The following is an 18,174-nucleotide window of genomic DNA, read 5'->3' on the forward strand; positions in this document are numbered from 1 at the left end:
CTAACTAATTTGACAACAGTCATTTATTGCTTTGGCACAAGTATTCATTTCTCATACAGAAGAGTAATATGTGAAATCACCACACAAATACAAGTACTTTCAAAGTATTTGGATGCTTTTAACTCAGTGTCTGATGATGGAAAATGAGATAATTATTTCTGCTGGATCATCTGGAAGAAAATGAGATCTTTTAAAAATCTATGTTAATCTATCTATAATACACTCCCACAAATCTCAAACTTTTTTTGCATTTTTCTTTGTAGAACCTTGGGTACATCAAAATTCAGCAGCAGGTACAGAAATTTCCCATATACCTTGGTTACTACACAAACACAGCCTTAACCATTATCACCATCCTCTACCAGAGTGGTTTTTGCTACTATGGATGAACTTAGATTGACACATCATTATCACCTTAGGTACATAGTTTATGTTAGAGTCTATTCTTTCCATTGTACAGTCTATGAGTCTTAAATACATAGTAATTTGTGTTCGTAATCGTGGGAACACACAAATTAGTTTCATTGCTGTAAAGATACTGTATGCTCTCCATATATGTTCCTCTACATTTGTAAACTCTGTTGACCATTGATTTTTTTTATTAATACAGAGTACAGATTTCTTGTGTTTCATAGGTAAATTCAAGAACATATCAATACTTTCTTTCCTCCCTCCCTCTCCTTCCTTCCTTTCTTTTTTATTTGTTTTTTTTTTTTTTTTCCAATACTATACATTCAACTTAGTTTATAATTGCAGGCTTAATGTTCCATTATATATAGTGCTCAATAAGCAAAAAAAAAAGAAAGATTATTTTTCCAATGAATATAGAAAAGGCTATAAACAATAATCAGATCATAAGATGTCAGTTTCACTCGTACACATTCAGAGGTGTTTTTGTACTCTATATAAATCAGAAAGTCATATAATATTTTTGTTTTGGGGGGCCGGTGCCGTGGCTTACTTGATTAATCCTCCGCTTGCGGTGCCAGCACCCCATATGGGCATCAGGTTTTAGTCCTGGCTGCTCCTCTTCCACTCTAGCTTTCTACTGTGGCCTGAGAGGGCAGTGGAGGATGGCCCAAGTGCCTGGGCCCCTGCACCTGCATGGGAGACCAGGAAGAAACACCTGGCTTCTGGCTTCGGATCAGCATAGCACCAGCCATAGCAGCCATTTGGGGAGTGAACCAGTAGAAGGAAGACCTTTCTCTCTGTCTCTGTCTCTCTCTCTCTCACTGTCTATAACTCTACCTGTCAAATAATAACAAAAATTTTCTTTTTGATATCACTTATTTCAGAAGCATAATCATGTCTCATTCCATACATTTTGTTGCAAAAGACAGAATTTCACTCTTGTTTATGGTTGAATATTACTCCTTCATTTATATACCATATTTTCTTTACCCAAATTCCCCCATACTTTTGTCTTTTCCAAAATATTGTATTGTTGAAATCATTTAGTGTATACACTTGTCAGATTGGTTTCTTTCACTTAGTAACACACATTTAAGTTTCCTCTATACATTTTTATGACTATATAGCTCATTTCTTCTTCTTCTTCTTCTTCTTTTTTTTTTTTTTTTTTTTTTTTTTTTTTTTTGACAGGCAGAGTGGACAGTGAGAGATAAAGACAGAGAGAAAGGTCTTCCTTTGCCATTGGTTCACCCTCCAATGGCCGCCACGGCCAGCACACCACACTGATCCAATGGCAGGAGCAGGTACTTATCCTGGTCTCCCGTGGGGTGCAGGGCCCAAGGACTTGGGCCATCCTCCACTGCACTCCCGGGCCACAGCAGAGAGCTGGCCTGGAAGAGGGGCAACCAGGACAGAATCCGGCACCCCGACCGGGACTAGAACCCGGTGTGCCGGTGCCGCTAGGCGGAGGATTAGCCTAGTGACCCACGGCGCCGGCTCAGCTCATTTCTTCTTACCACAGAAAATTATTTCATTGTCTATGTGTACCACAATTTATCCCTTCACCTACTGAAAGGCGTCTCAATTGCTCTCAAGTCTGGCAATTATGAATGAAGCTGATTTGAAAACTTGGGGTGAAAGAATTTGTGTGGACATAAATTTTAATTCTTTTAGAAAACAACTTGAAGTTGAATTGTTGGATTTCATGGTAAAAAAAATATGTTTACATTTTCCTTGGAAAGTAGCCAAATTGTGTTCCAAAGTAGCCACACCATTTTTCATTCTGATCAGGAAACAATTGAGAGTCTTTACTGTTCCATAACTTCATATGCATATATTATTTTTAGTACTCTGTATTTTGACTCCACTAATAGCTCCTATGGTGGTGGTCCATTGTCTTGTATGTATGTATGTATTTAAGATGTAGAGAGATAGACTAATAGAGCACACTTTGGTTTACTCCCCAAATACCCACAGCATTAGGGCTGGGCCAGTCCAAAATCAGGAGACTAGAAACAGGAACTCAACTCCGATCTCCCAAATGGATGGCAGGGATCAAAGTACTTGAGCCAATTACCTGATGGATCCCATGGTTTGCACTGATGGAAAACTAGAATCAAAAGTCAGAGCCAGAAATCAAACCTGGGTACTCTGACATGGGTGTCTTAACCAGTAACTGTTAGGCCAAATGGCCATCACACTTTGTCCTTTAATTTGCATTTTCCTGAAGATATATGATGTGAAGCATCTCTTCATGTGCTTATGTGCTGCCTGTATATCTTCTTTAGTGTAGTATCTTTTAAATCTCTGTGCCAGCTTTTAGTCAGCTTGATTCCTATTGTTACATGTTAAGAGTTCTTTGTATTCTTTGGTTGACAGTACTTTATCACATCGTTGTTTGGGGAATGATTTCTTATAATCTGCTTTCACTATTTTGACAGTGTATTTAACAGTCTAGATATTTTTTAATTTCTTTTTTTAATTTCTGAGGTGAAGAAACAGAGGGGAAGAGAGGGAGAGAGAGAGAGAAACAGAGAGAGAGAGAGAGAGAGAGAGAGAGCGAGCTTAGACCTTCTGGTTCACTCTCTAAATGACTATATTGGCTATGGCTGAGCCAGGGCGAAGTCAGGATCTGGGAACTCAATCCAGCTATCGTAGGTACTTCAGTCATCACTTGTTGCTTACTATATTGCATATTAGCAGGAAGTTGGAATTGGGAGCAGAACTAGGACTCAAACTGAGTCTCTATGATGTGAGATGCAGATTTAGTTGCTACACCAAAGGTATACTCAGGAACTTTTTAATTTTAATGAAGTCCAGATTTTCATACTTTTTTTTCATGAATCATACTTTTGGAGTTATATTTTAAAAGGCATTGACAAATCCTAAGTCATGTAGATGTTTTCCTATCTTATTTTCCAAGAGTTTAATAGTTTTGCATTTTTCAATTAGGTCTGAAATCTATTTTGAGCTAATTTCTTTAAAGTATATAATATATGTGTATAATATATGTGTCTATATTCAGCTTTTCCCATGTGGATAGTCTGCTATTTTAACACCATTCATTGAGAGAATTATCTTTGCTTCATTGTATTCATTTATATCCTTATGAAGGTTCAGTTGACTGTATTTATGTGACTATACCTTGGCTCTTTATTCTGTTCGATTGGTCTATTTATTTATTCTTTTTCTAGTACCACAGTACCTTGATGAGTATAGATGTATAGTAATCTTTTTTTTTTTTTTAAAGAAAGTTATATTTGTGTGAAAGGCAGGATCTTCCATCCAATGGTTCACTCCCCAAATGCCAGAAACAACAAAGGCTGAGGCAGACTGATACTTCTAGCCAGCAACTGTGTCCAGGTCTCCTAAGTGGGTGGCAACAACACAACTACTTGGACCATCATCTACTGCCTCCTGGGCACATTTTCACAAAGTTACATTGAATATTGAGTAGGTGGGAATCCATTCCAGGAATTCTGATATGAGGTGCAAGCATCCCACATGGCAGCATAGTCTGTGATTCCGCAAAGTCCACATTATCTTAAGTCTCAATGTAGCATAGTATCAATCTTCCAATTTTGTTCTTGTTCTTCATTACCATATTGGTTATTTTGCATCTTCTGTTCTCTGTATAAGACCATAAAATAAGTTTGTTGACATTCATGAAGTAATTTATTGGGACTTTTTAAAAAATTTATTTGACAGATAGAGTTAGACAGTGAGAGAGAGAGAGACAGAGAGAAAGGTCTTCCTTCTGTTTGTTCACCCCCCAAATAGCCACTACTGCCAGAGCTATGCCGGTCTGAAGCCAGGAGCCAGGTGCTTCCTCCCGGTGTCCTATACGGGTGTAGGGGCCCAAGCACTTGGGTCATCCTCCACTGCCCTCTCAGGCCACAGCAGAGAGCTGGAGTGGAAGAGGAGCAGCCGGGACTAAAACCCGATGCCCATACGGGTTGCCAGCGCCACAAGCAGAGGATTAACCAAGTAAGCCATGGTGCCGGCCCCTATTGGGATTTTGCTTAAAGTTGCATTAAACCTATAGATAAGCTTGGAATGAATTTATATCACAATATTTAGTCTTCCTATCCTTGAAAGTAGAATATTTCCTCATTTATTTTATGTATTTAATTACTTTCATCAGTGTTTGTGATTATCTTCATATAGATCTTCAACACATGTTGATACATTTATAACTAATAATTCCATTTGTAATGATGCTAATGTAAATGGTATTATATTTTGGGTTTTTTCAAGTTTTTATTTTATTTAATTTTTTATAAAATTACATGTAGATCGGGAGGTTTCAAGATGGTGGAATAGGGAGGGAGCTTACTGATAGTTCAGGAGATTATTTAATAAAAGTCTAGATAGTGTAGTCTCAGGAAATAATTAGGGAAAAAATGGCAGAGGAAACTCTTCTGTAATTAGAGGGACATGGTGGACCTACGTGGTGGGCACAGGTAACCATGGCTCAGGATTCCAGCTGCCGAGAGCCTCCACAGCAGTGCTGGAAAATGAGGTTAGACGAGACTGCCGTAGCCCACGACACTAGCGGAAAAGCATCAGGAAGAGCCTTGAGGGAATGAGGCCTGAAGCTCCAAGGGGGGAATGTAAACCAGCCTAACTAGAGGAGAGAAAAAATAAAAGGGATGGTATGAGCATGATTCTCTCTCTCCAATCACCTTACAAAGGTTTACAAGCCAATAGAGCAGGTGCCATTTTGGACATACGTAACAGCTGTGCTAGCTCAGGGCTGCACCCAGCAGCTATTACAAAATTAGAAAGTATCTCTGTATCAATAATTATCTTTCAGGAGAATTGAGATGCTAGAGACAAAACAGGTGAGAGTACAAAAAAAAAAGTGAACTAAAAGCAGAAAAAGAAAAACATGCAGTGGAGGATATAGAAATAATTCCATATTAAGACATTTTTATATTTTTATTAAAAATGACATTTCATGATTCTTTGGAGTACCAGTTCATCAATATTATTGACACCATTATGTGATATCTCCTTCCTTCAAGTTCACTCTGCCAAATATGACTGCTCTGAGCCTCACCCATGTATTTTTTCTGTGAGTCACCTTAAATAAAGCACCAGGGAAGGATACTTGACAATACTATCTCTTTAGAGCACAGAAGAGAACTGAGGACTTCCTCTAGAAATATGTTGAGGGATTTGATGGAGTTGCTTTGGACTGTTCACAGGGCCACTACTATCCAGTTGCTGTGGTAAATGTATCTCACAAACAGCATCATTAACTGGGATGCCTTCTCATGAAATTCGTGATGTGGATGCCTTGGCAGTCTTTCCTGTAATCTCTCCTGGTTTCTGTACGTGGCCATCACGCTTTACATTTTCCTGAAGCCATGAGATCTGCTGGTGCTGTCCTGTCTGTTATGCAGTGTTTACATACAAACTTTCTGCTCTAACAGGATGGAGCTCTCCTCTGCAGTTCCTCTGCTTTTTTAAAATCACTGCCCTTGAGAAATAACACTAGCTGTCACATCTCACATGAAAGAGGTGTGCATGTGTAGTGGAGTGTTTGGGCGGGAGGTGGTAGGAGAGAGAGGACACTCATTTTCTAATCCTGTCTGTTCCCTAGATCATGTTTATGTATTTTTTCTTCCTTTTTGATATTTTTTGTTTTATTTTTTGAGGTCTTGCCCTCTTCACTGTTTTCATTTTTATCCATTTCATCTCCTGGTTTTTCTTTTCCGCTAGGATCTTTATTCCATTCGCCTGTTTCATTCACCTTCTGTCACATCTCGACATGGGAGTTTCCAATCGCAGGCACCCCATTTCATTTTTGCAGTCGGCAGGCTTCCACTTGTTGATAGCATTTTGACAATTTCAAAGTGTTTTTTTAAACCAATACGCCTGCTGCTGTGTTACACAGATTCTATACTCAGATCCCTGGCTCTAGTGATCATGTGCTATAATTTTTGAGGACAAAACGTGTAAAGCTTTGCAAAGGCTCAAATGTTAACTGTGGCATTTTCTTCCAAGCAAGTGAGTGATACTGTTTATCTTTCAGAGAACTAAAATTTGCAGCTAGGGAGTGAGTTTATTTCTCAAGAATAATTTAAAGCAAAATGGAAAAAGAGAACAAACATAGCACCTCACTTTCAAGAAGCACTTAATTCTAACAGTATAGAAAAGCAAGACTCCAGTCTACCTCAAAGCATGATTTCTGGTGTTGCCAAACAACTACCTGGCCAATGTTTTCCTTTCCATGTAGGCAGATAAATAAATATTATGTGCACACTCACGCACCTGCACATTTCAGTTTTGAGAGATAGAAGACAAAGAAACATTAACTCAAGAGAAACAAATTAATGTAGATCAATAAATAGTAACAGGAAAGTTAAGGATTACAAATCATTCACTGCCTTTTAACTTTCTTTTCTAAGTTTTGTAAAACTTCTCCATTAAATATGTTCTACCTAAGTTCATAGAGATAACTGCCGCATGATTATACATTCTCACAACCATTACTGGATTATACTCTTTTTAAGATGTTTTTAGTGACAGAGACAGGAAAGGTATAAAGAAACATGCAGATTCTAATAAGGTAGTTCCATTTAAACTAAGTACATCTCACAGAAATGCCATGCATCAAGTGATGGGCTCAGGCACCTAGATGACTGAAAGAAAAAGCAACTTCTTGTCAATAGTGGATTATTTGGGTTTAAGGATGCTGTAAAATGTCCAATATATATTTTAACAAAAAGTCATTTTTTGTATTTAATTTTCTATGTAGTTAATTGTTCTCTACTCTGCTACTATATATCTAACAAAAGTAGGATGTAGTACCCTTTTGTTCTTCTAGGATACATAAATTTCCAAATTAAAATTCTTCAAATTGGGATCCATTCCTAATACTATCATGGTAACCCAATATAGTTGGCATTTGTAATCCTTTTTTTCTGTATTTGGAAGAATGATGCATGATTTTAAAAGTCAAATGAATCTGAAGCATGCTTCAATAAATGTGAAATAAAAATACAAGTGATATGGAAATATTGTATAAAATTTAACTGGCAATATTTGTAGAAATTTCTTTGAGGTAGTTAAAAATAATACGGTATCTCACATCCTATGACATTTCAGATTAAATGAAAAGTGCTAGTTTCTAGCTTACATAAAGCAAAATTTTGTTCCCAACATTTAATTTGGAAGTATTAAATTTCTTAGAATTTATTTTTAAAACATAAATTACTTGGTTTTATGTAATGTGAACTTTAAAAATCTATCACGTCCATAATAAACATTTATTTTAAAAGTTTTATTTAACTTTTAAATTGTGATCTTCAGTTTTTATGAAACTAAAAAAATAATTTCCTATGTAGTCTATAGGCATTTAGGCAGTTCAGTGAACAATTAACATAGCACATAGTACATCAGAAATTTTCTCTGGACTTGAAGCTTATCTGAGACTGTAATTCAAATTGCATGCTACTTGGCTTGAAATTTTAAAAGTAAAATCAGTTTATTGTAGAGAAAATTATCACCTGGTCAATTTGTCCCTTTCTCTTGTGATGTTTCTATTATACTTACCATCGATTCCTTTATTAATATATTTGACCAATAATTTTATTTTCTAATTTATATCTTTATGAAAATGTTTTAAGACCTTAATGTCATAGTCATCTTTTCAATGGGAAAATAGAAAAAAAAAACCTTATATATAAAAAATGTATTTCTTTTATTTGCTTTACTACTTAAATATTCATTTCTTTTGAACTTTTAAATTCATAAAAATTACTTTTTGTTAAAATTAAATATTTTAGAACAAAATCCACTCAGCCCATACTTCCATACCTATTGCATGGTGTGGAATTTTGAAGAACAACATGAAAATCCCAATATGAACTTTATTCATAGAATAAAGGAGTTGGCTATAGCTCACCTTGGACAGATGGCTAATGAATGCCTTTACTTTAGGACTCTGTGGTTAGTCTCATTCAAAGTGATGGCCACTTCCTATCTTTGTATGTGACTATCAGCCACCATGGGACAGTGACAATTAGAAGCAGCAGGACCTCCAGGTGTTTCTCTGTAATTAACTAATTGTGAAGTGTTTATATTAGCAATGCAAGGAGGTGTCTTTTTATCCAATATAGAATACACTCAGGACATATTATTTTCGAAATAAATAAGTATCATACCCAATGAAAACAAAATGAGAACTTGGAAGAGAAAAATACCCAGTAGTCTTCAAGAGAGGCATTGGAGAAATTTTCTGAGATGAGTCATGAAATCTATAAAACTGTGGAATTAGATGCAGAAAAGGCCCTGAGGAATGATGGTCAAAGTCTTCAGTCAGAGGATAGCAGGCAAGTGGACTCCACAGGGAAAGGCTACAATGCATTTTTCACTCTTTCAAGTATCTGACCAAGAGAGAACATGAAAGCGTGAACCTGAAAATATTTTGACATTACCTGTTTCTTTTTTATTTTAAAGATTTCTTTTATTTATTGGAAAGACAGAGTTATAAAGAGAGGTAGAGTTCTTCCATCCACTGGTTCACTCCCTAGATGGCCACAAATGGCTGGAGCTGCACCGATCTGAACCAAAATCTCAGAATTCCAAATTCATTATTTTTTCAAAAATATTTTGAAAAGAAATTATGTTTCCTCTTTTTCTCTTTTTTAAAATATTGTATTCATTTATTGAGAGGTAGAGTTAGAGACAATGAGAGGGAGAGACAGAAAGGTCTTCCATCCCCTGGTTCATTCCCCAGATGGCCACAACATCTGGAGCTGAGCTGATCCAAAGAAGCCAGTAGCCAAGAGCTTCTTTCAGGTCTGCCACGTGAGTGCACTTGGGCCATTTTCTACTGCTATCCCAGGACATAGCAGAGAGCTGGATTGGAAGTGGAGCAGCCAGGACTCAAACTGGTGCCTGTATGGGATGCCAGCAATGCAGGCCAAGGCTTTAACCTGCTACACCACAGCACCAGTCCCAGAAATTGTACTTACTCTTAAAGAAATAAGTGAAAATATTTATATTTATAGTGTATAACATAATATTTTTCCATTTAGATAAATAATTTCAAAGGCTTAATTGGAACCCCAGGAGACCTCACCATATGGACAGATACTGTAATAGTCCTTGTCAAATGATGTGTTGAATCAACAGATCTACTTAAGACAGATAGTATAGCACTTTTAAGTGTATTTATTTATTTTTAAGAGTGTTTTCTTAAATTTTTTTATTTGAAAGGCAGAGTGAAAGGGTAAAAGAGGGAGAGATAAAGAGATCTTCCATTCATTGGTTCAGTTTCTAAATGGCTGCAAGGCCAGGACTGAGGCAGGTTGAAGGTAGGAGCCTGGGACTCCATCTAGGTCTCCCAGGTGGTTGGCAGGGACCCAATTACTTCGGCCATTTTTTGCTGCTTTCCTAGATGCATTAGCAGGCAGGTGGATCAAAAGTGAAACAGCCAGGGCTTGAACTGGCAATCATCTGGGATACAGGCATTATAGGCAGCAGATTAACCTGATGCACTACAATGCCAGCCCCACCTACCCCCTCCCCACAACTAGTGTCTTAAATGCTTCACTGAACATCTACTCTCTGTATACCAATTTTAAAGGTGAGGAAACAATACTATCAAATAATTATTTCTCATTCTCATACCCAGATTTTAGTTTTCTTAAACAAGCATGAAGGATTATACAGGTGCTAGATAAGACTAAAATGCAGGAAGGTGATGTTTTTATTTTTTTATTCTGTGTCCTTTACCTCTTTAAAAAATAACCCCAGGAGCTTTTTTGTGGAGTGGATTAAGTGATTGCTTGTGATTAACAACATCCCATATGCGTGCAGCTGTAAGTCCCAACTGCTTCCCTTTTGATCTAACTCCCTGCTAATGTGCCCGGGGAAAGCAGTGGAAGATGGCACAACTTTGTGGGCCCCTGCCACCCATGTAGGAGAAGTGGATGGAATTCCAGGCTCCTGGCTTCAGCCTTGGCCCAGCACTGGCCACTGGGCCACTGAGGCCATCTGAGAAGTGAATCAGGGCATGAAAAATATCTTGCACTCTCTTTCCTTCTCTCCTGTCTCTCCCTCTCTCTGTATCTCTGCCTTTCAAATAAATAAATCTTAGAAAAGTGATATGGAAATCTGTCAACATATGTCCACTCCCTGCCTCTAGCGAACAATTTGAATTTTCTTTTCTTCTCCTGCCACTATATAAGACTGATTGACAATCAGTAGAATTATAACTTCAAAGTCATAGTTTATAATTTTCTAGTATCCTGCTCACATTTTTTTTGTCTTTTAAATTTTAAGTTACCCAGGGAGCTTATACTTTTAATGAAAATAAAACAATTTTTTAAAATATTTGTTGTTATGTTTAGTAGTTTTAATCCCTTTTTAATAGAACTGACAGAAGAGGATTAAACACAAGAGAAACGGAATGAATATTAAATACTTATGAAAAAATAAAAAGTTTTCTCATTGAAAAGCACAAAGAACATGGAGTCAATACATTTAAATTACAAAAAATATAGCTATATCCCATATGTATTTTCCAATTCAACTGTAGATATAAACAATATATTTTTTAAAAAAAAGATTTATCTGTTTATTTGAAAGGCAGAATTACAGAAAGAGAGGAAGAGAACATCTTATCAGCCCAAATGGCCACATCCCATTCCCTAGATGGCTGCAACTGCAAGGGCTGGGCCAGGGGCCAGAGCTTCATCCAGGTCTCCCACATGGGTGAAGGAGCCCAAGAGCTTGGGCCATCTTCTACTGCTTTCCCAGGGAGCTGGATCAAAAGTGCAGCACCTGAGACTCTAGCTGGCACCCATCTGAGATACCAGCATTGCAGGTAGCAGCTTAACTCACTCTACCAAAATGCCAGCCTCTAAACAGTACATTCAAAATGTGCTTTGTCAAAAAATAAAAACTTGCAGATAAAAGAAACAAATAGGTTTAGGTGAATACTGCTCCGATATTTGTGATAAAAATAATTTTTTTGAGTAATTTGACTCAATTAACTGATAGAGTGAAATTCAAATTCTCTTTGCGGCTGAATTTAGTGGTTGACTGACATGATTACCCAAATTTGGCAGATGAACAGGCATAGTTTCAATGTATTGGTAATTACTTCTTTGGCATAGTTAATATGTATGTAGTTTTTACACCAGTTAGGACTCATGAACAATTTTATAGAGCTTTTTAAATTATTACTTCTTTTTATCTTTATACACATTTGACTGTTAATATTATACCTCCCTCTTTAAATATGAGAAAACTGAAGCCAAGAATGGTTTGAACTTCAGACTATAAAGGCTTCTCTGAAGCTGGAGACCCTATTCAAACAACACAGCCTATTGATCATGTTTCACCATGTTAGAAACTGAAATGTTGATATAACACTGAGTTGGAATGGTAATTGCGTCTTCTTTTGGAAGTGACATGTAAAGTGTGTCCCATGAGTTTTACAGTGAGAAAGATTCATATTTATCCTTAGGTTTGTCCTATACTATCTCTGTGAATCTCAGCAAAAATTAAACTTTGAAACTCTCATCAATAACATGGGATAAAAATTAACACACATGGGAAAACTACATAAACATTTATTGAACAAATTATTTAAACTCTGTATCCCTCACCAACAATGAAGGCATTCAACTTTGTACCTAACATCTCTATAATTATGCCAATTTTTACAGACATGAAATAACACTTATAGCAGGGTTAAAACAATGGCTCCCCGGGTTCTAGTCCCGGTCGGGGCGCCGGATTCTGTCCCAGTTGCACCTCTTCCAGTCCATCTCTCTGCTGTGGCCCGGAAAGACAGTGCAGGATGGCCCAAGTCCTTGGGTCCTGCACCCGCATGGGAAACCAGGAGGAAGCACCTGGCTCCTGGCTTCAGATCAGCACAGCACACTGGCCATAGCAGTCATTTGGGGGGTGAACCAATGGAAAGAAGACCTTTCTCTCTGTCTCTCTCTCTCTCAATGTCTAACTCTAGCAGTAAAAAAAAAAAAAAAAAAAAAAAAAAAAAAAAATATTAGTTCTTAAATTATTACTTTATTTATCACAAGTATTCTTTGAAGTAGGTATTTTTATTAACCAAAGACTGGAAAAGAGCTAAGGTTCTATCAACTTTTGGATCAGACGTAAGTGGTCTCCACATCCACAGAGATCACGTGCATCCTGCCCCACACAGCCAGATATTCGCTACAAGAGCGGTAAACCCAAGTATGAAAGAAATGACAGCAGAATACACTTCATTTACACTCTTCCTTCAAAACAAGAGTGTTGAAAAATATGCTCCAAACAGATACTTCACTAATATCTTTGTTTTCATTTATAGCTCAGTAGAATACTTTTCTTTCATTCGCACATCTTTGCTAAAAGTGCTGGGCCAAGGGGTTGTTCACTGAATATCAAACTGCTGGGTGCTTTTTGCTTCTTATATTCCTTGTGTTCTATTAACACTGAATTTTCTTGATCAACTCATCTTGCTTAACACCCTTCTCTTTCCCAATTCCCATAGTTCACTGTTCTGTCTCTATTATCCACTTCCATGGCATCAGGGTGCTCTTCACAGTTTATTCTTGAAATGTGCTTAAAAAGTTCAAGTTCCATCCTTGAGCCTCTTGTACTATTACATGCTCTCTCTAGTAGACATTAGCCTTGTCAAATACTTTGTCATTCTCATTCTTGAATTACCAAAATCATTTTCTCTTTCTAGATTTGTCTTATCTCCAGGGATGTCCATCAGATCTCTATCCAGTATTTATATTTTCCTTTTTCTACAGATATTTACATGAAAATGCATTAAAATAAAGTGGTATTTTTTATTTCTTCTTTCCTTTTGTGCCAATATTGATTCTTCTTTGATATCATGATCTTGGTGAATAGCTGGCTTATAAACCCTGCCAAATGAAATAGGAAACTAAATAATCCTTGAATCTCTCCTTAAGAATATATGCCCCAATCAAAAAAATCTACTATCTATTCTGTAGCCTTACAATGTTATAAATTTAACATAAATCTTTCTATTTCTTCTAAAAACAGCTCAAGTACCTCTTTTTGACCACAAAAGGAAAGATCTCTGTGAGATCCCAGAAGAAAGAACAGGCAATCAAAGAAGGACATACCTTTCTAAGAAGGGAGGAGAGAACTTCCACTTTGACTATAGCCTTGTCTAAATAAAGTCAGAGTCTGTGAACTCAAGAGGCTTCCATAGCCTTGGCAGCTCATGACAAGAGCCTCAGGTGATTACTGACTTCATAAATAAGAGTGTCAATTGTTAAGTCAACAACAGGTGTCACTGTGCAACTACTTCCCATGTAGGATCTCTGTTCTTAATGTGTTTTACTATGTGAATTAATGGTAAAACTAGTGTTCAAACAGTACTTCATACTTTGTGTGTTTGTGTGGGGACAAACTGTTGAAATCTTTATTTAGTATATACTAAGTTGTTCTTCTGTATATAAGATAATTAAAAATGAATCTTAATGAAGAATGGGATGACAAAGGGAATAGGAGATAGTATGGTTTGAGGGCGGCAGGGTGGTTATGGGGAGAAAAATGCTATAATCCAAAAGTTGACTTTGGAAATTTATATTTATTAAATAAAAGTTTAAAAAGAAACGAATTGTGCAAATAAGGAAAATACTTGAAAAACATGAAATAGCTGTTAATATCTAATGTAAAATAGAAATGTTACATAACTTGAAATAGAATCTTAATACATTCAGTTTACCGCCACCATTTCCCCTCCACATAATGTGGTGGGCAACATATAGTAGAATAAATAATTTTCTTAATTTGCCTCCAGAAGAAAAAAATATCTACTGGCAATGTTTTAATGCACTAAAATTTGCCCTCTCAATTCAATCTCCAAGTTGTAGCCATAACAATCCTCTAATTCAGTTACTATATTTATTATTGGCACAGTTACTATTTTTATTAAGTTAAATGGCTTACCTATCATTTCAGATGAATTTCAAACTCCTTGGATGGTGTTTTTTTTTCTTCATTTTTAATTTTAATTTTTAAAATCTCTTTCTTATCTGCCTCTGAAACAAGAATGTTTTCCAGTGGTAAACACATTTCCTACACCTCTGTCACCCAGTGTGACTTAAATTTCCACACATTCCTCATTCTCACTTAGCACTGGTCCTTTCTCAAGGTGCAGTGAAATCTCTTTTACTCAGCATCTCTTCCTTTTATATAAGATTATTCACGAGCTGTTCTCAATTGAAATTTAGCTCATTCATTTTGTTTCTTCTTTCCTGATAACTTTTGTGACTCTCCAGTCCATGACAAGGAGAAGTGTTACTTTGCTGTGTGCTTAAACCTCTACTTCTCCTAACATTCATCACGTGGTATTGAGATTTGCCTCCAGATTGAAACCACAAGAATATGATACACTTGCTATGGCTGTGGCTCCTTTTATCCCTTGCATTCAGCAGATTTTCTAACTCAATAAATGTTTTTGGGATGAATAAAAAAGTGAATATGATAGAAAAATTATTAAGAGATGCTTTAATAAGTACAATACAGGAAAAGATACAGAAGTGACAATAATTACCACATAAACCACAATAAATATGTGTGTGTGTGTGTTTGGGTGTGTGTTTGTAGTGGAGGGAGTTGATACCATGTCATGGAGTAGAAGGGAAAAGAACAGATAACAGGAAACAATAATGGCTCAAGTGAACAGAAAAGAAATGGAGTCACTGTCCCAACTATAGTGTCCAAATTGCTCACCAAAAGATATCAAAAGGTAAAGGCATGCATCAATTTCTGATTTATCTCCATAGAAAATACTACCATTGAATATCCTTTCAATATATGCTCCCAGGATTGTAGAAGAGAGTCTCAATAAATGTTGAGCCTCCAATCTGGCAGATTCCTCATCACATATTCCTGATATGAAAGCTGTTATCATGCAATATTTCTTAAAGATGACATATTGCATAATATATTTTCACTTAACAGAAAGAATAATGTGCATATTTCAAACAGAGTATGTTATTTTCATGAAATTCTTGTATTACATTTTTCCAATGTTTAGCTCCCAGTCCTTAAGAATCCAAGGAAAGATATTATATAAACCTACCCTAGGACATTTCATTGTAAGACAATTATCCAACCAGCTTCTATAAATAACTGCATCCTCTTGTTACCATAAAGGGCCTCTCCTTTTGTTTTATCACTATATAATCTGAGAAACACTTCCCAAATTGATGTGAAATGTACTCAACCAAAAATTTTAAAGAAAACCTCTCCTCAATGTCTCCCTTCTATTTGATTATTTCAGGAAAAAAGAAAGCCCATGTAAAGCACCCCCCTTTCTCTTAATTTCTTTGGCTGACCTCCAAAGTGTAGCTGTCAGCTAGTGTTAGCTAAATAAGTATGAGCCATGGCCCAAGGCCCATTTACTGTCAGTCACTTGGATGAAAATATGCCCCCTGTATTAGCACTGCTGAATGTCAGGAGTAGGGACCATCAATATAATTCTCTTCAGTCTGACGCCCAAAGACTGAGTAAGGACATCAAGAACTGTTACAAAATAGAAACAAAAAAGTTCACAAACATAATCTCAGTTTAGGAAGTTCCTTAAACAATATAACTAACCCTCACTTATCAAAGTAATTTTTTGCAATTAATCTCATTTTCAATATTTTATGCTTGGCCATCCCATTTTTACTCATCCTTAATATTTTAACAGCTACTGTTTACTATTTTGCTCTGTAAATGTCAATGTTTGTATGTGTGTCTGTGTATGTATTGTGTATGTATATGTATATAAGTGTTTTAGATCCTAATTTAGATTGTAGACTTAATAGGGATATGATTTTTGTTTTATATTTATATCTTCTACCCATTCTCAGATCTTTCTAGAGTACCTCATCTGCATTCATTTGTTGATACCATATGCTAAATAAAAATGTGAAAAAAATAGCCTAATTCCTAATGGTTGGATGTGCTCAGCTCTATAAATTATCAAAATACTGTTTTCTTCCAATTTCTACAAAATAGTTGAAGGAAGAAAATATAATGCATTTACCAATCTTAGATTGTCTCTATCATCTCTATTTATAACTTAAAAATACAAATTATAACTTAAAAATTCCAAGATGGTGGAGTATAGAGTATGCTTACTGTTCCAGTCCAGGAGAATATAGTTTAAAAAAGTGGAGAGAGTGCATCCTAGGGAAGAGTTAGGGAGAAAACAAGCAGATGAAACTCTATGCACCAGCCTTGGAAAGTGAGGTGAGATCAGACCACATCAGCTAAAGCCACTGGCATTAAAGCTGCAGGAAGGGCCTAGAGGGAACCCGGCTTGGAGCCCCTGGGGAATAGTGTGCCAGCCAAACTAGAGGAGAAAAAAAATGGAGGGACTCATTTCTTTCTCCCCAAGCCAATAGAGCTGGCACCATTTTGGACATATGAAACAATTGCACCAGCTTGTGTCCACACTCAGCCACCAGCCAAGTAGAGACTCTTGACTCTGATGGGGAGAACTAACAGGGAGGCTGGGAGTTTGTGACTGTGAAAAAAAAAAATGAGGTTGTGTGGGAGGACTCATGGTGTGGCTGGGAGTTAAAGCAGTCACTGTGAAAGACTCCACGTGCTCAGGGCTTCCTGGTTACTTAGTGAGGGACACTGCTGGGGAATCTGAACTTACACCAAGGACTGCACAAATCCTTTGTGTGGTCCATGGGGCAGAGTAGATGAACATTATACCCATTAGTCTAGGGGAACTCAGCTGAGCAGAATAAACTTCCCTTCTGATAAAAAAGGAGATTTACCTCACCAAACCTGGCTGTGTCACCTTAGACACGCCCCTCTCTCTGGAGAATTGAACAGAGCTCCCTGGTGACACCAACTACAAGCCTCCAGATATTCACTGAAAGCAGACTTCACTTATCTACAGAGGCATAGTACAAAATAAAAGTTACCACAGGAAAAGAAGAAGAAGAAGGAGAAGGAGGAGGAGGAGGAGGAGGAGGAGGAGGAGGAGGAGGAGGAGGAGGAGGAGGATGTGTGTCTCCACAAATGCCAATCAACAAATGCACCAATTTAAGGAACAAGAATGAGGAAAGCAACATGATACCCACAATAACACTTCAATACTAGACTGTGAAGTTGATGAGATGCAAGAAATGCAAGAAATGGAATTCAAAAGTATGATCATAAGATTACATAGAAGTAATCAGAAGCAAATGCATGAACTACTGAAATCCATATAGGACATGAAAGAAAATTTCTTCCATGAAATTAAAATCTGAAAGAGAATCAAAATTAAGTGAAGGATTCAACAGAACAATGAAAAAGTAAAGTGGAAAGCCTTAACAATAGGATTAGTGAAGCAGAGGAAAGAATATCGGGCTTAGAAGACAATGCACAGGAAACAATGCAGTCAAATAAAAAGCAAGATGAGAAAGTTAAAAAACTAAAAAAGACTGTTGGGAAGTTTCAGGATACTATCAAATGACCCAACATATGGGTTCTAGGAGTTCATGAACGTGTGGAAAAAGTGAAAAGTATACAAAGTCTTTGTAGTGAAATAACAGAAAACTTCCCTAATTTAGAGAAAGAAAGGGACATCTAAGTAGAGGAAGCACATACAATTTCTAACAGACATGACCAGAAAAGATCTTCATCACAACGCCTTATAATAAAACTCACCACAGTAAAATATAACGAAAATATTCCAGAATGTGCACAAGAGAAATGCCAGACTACTTTCAGATGAGCTCCAATTAGCTCACAGTGAAC

Source organism: Oryctolagus cuniculus, chromosome 5, assembly GCF_964237555.1.
Source record: "Oryctolagus cuniculus chromosome 5, mOryCun1.1, whole genome shotgun sequence".
Classification (NCBI taxonomy): Eukaryota; Metazoa; Chordata; class Mammalia; order Lagomorpha; family Leporidae; genus Oryctolagus; species Oryctolagus cuniculus.